The 1,500-nt window shown below is 44.1% G+C and overlaps 1 non-coding gene across 1 annotated transcript; it reads right to left on the bottom strand.

Annotated features, from left to right (window-relative positions):
• Positions 244–315, bottom strand: TRNAC-ACA. The gene has a single exon. It is a non-coding gene; the product is annotated as a tRNA-Cys (tRNA).

The following is a 1,500-nucleotide window of genomic DNA, read 5'->3' as shown; positions in this document are numbered from 1 at the left end:
TGCCAACTGCTTCCTTGGGCCGTCCCTTTTGACTCACTAGAGGTCACACCAAGACATTTGGCCACATAACCAAACAGGGAGGACCTCCTATATCAGGAGTCACGATCTTAAAGAGCCATGAAAGTGAAAGTGAAGCTGCTCAGTCGTGTCCGACTCTTTGCGTGTCCTACCAGGTTCCTCTGTCCATGGGATTTTCCAGGCAAGAATACTGCAGTGGGTTGCCATTTTCTTCTCCAGGAGATCTTCCCAACCCAGGGATTGAACCTGGGTCTCCCGCGTTGTAGGCAGGCACTTTACCATCTGAGCCACCAGGGAAGTCCTGAAGAGCCATAAGAACCTTCAGGATCCAATAATGGACACACCCAGGGTGACACAGTCAGCTTGCAGAACAAGAATTTGAACAAGACCTCTGAAACAGTGTTTCTCAAACTCATGAAACCAGGATCCATGGTCAGAAATCCATTTAACCTCATGATCAATGAGTGTGAATGAAATATAGATATATATATATGTGATTGAAATAGACATGGCATGACACAGTATTACCCTTTCCAAATCCAATTCTCTGGGTTTTTTATTGTTGTTGTTGTTGTTATTTTATTTATATATTTATTTTTGGCTCTGCCATTTGACTTTCAAGATCTTAGTTTCCCAACCAGGGACTGAATGCAGGTTCTTGGCACTAAGAATGCAGAATCCTAATCCCTGGACCACCAGGGAGTCCTTAAAAAGCTTTTCTGACCCACTATATTGGCTTATGACCCACTAATGAGTCACAACCTGGAGTTTGATGAAGCCGATGCATGCATGCAGGCTAAGTCGCTTCAGTCTATCCAACTCTGTGACCCTATGAACTGCAGCCCACCAGACTTCTCTGTTCATTGGATTCTCCAGGCAAGAATACTGAAGTGGGTTGCCATACACTCCTCCAGGGGATCTTTCCAACTCAGGGATCAAACCCAAGTCTTCTGCACTGCAGGCAGATTCTTTACTGTTGAGCTACCAGGGAAGCTCCTTGAAGAGGCAAAAAAACTCCATGTTCTATTTCATTTAGAACCATCTAGCTCATTTTTAATTGTGCACATAGTAAACATGGGCTTCCCTAGGGCCTCAGATGTAAAGAATATGCCTATGATGAAGGAGGCCTGGATTTGATTCCTGGGTCAGGAAGATCCGCTGGAGAAGGGAATGGCAACCTACTCCAGTATTCTTGCTTGGAGAATCCCGTGGACAGAGAAGCCTGACAGGCTACAGTCCACAGGGTCTCAAAGAGTCAGACGCGACTGAATGACTAACACAACACATAGAAAACATTTCTGAAAATAAGAGTATAGTCAACCTCCATATCATTCCTCTTCCTCTATTTTTAAAGCCAGTAATGTACAGTTCTGTGACTATTCTTCTGTAAGCTTGTCTCCCTGACCACAGCCAGGAAAGGTTATCCACTTTTAAGCAGTCATGTGATTAGTTTTGGACCACTTGAATGATCTAGAATAATCT

Source organism: Capra hircus, chromosome 1, assembly GCF_001704415.2.
Source record: "Capra hircus breed San Clemente chromosome 1, ASM170441v1, whole genome shotgun sequence".
In the NCBI taxonomy this organism is placed as follows: domain Eukaryota; kingdom Metazoa; phylum Chordata; class Mammalia; order Artiodactyla; family Bovidae; genus Capra; species Capra hircus.
This window is presented reverse-complemented; position numbering and strand designations above follow the sequence as displayed.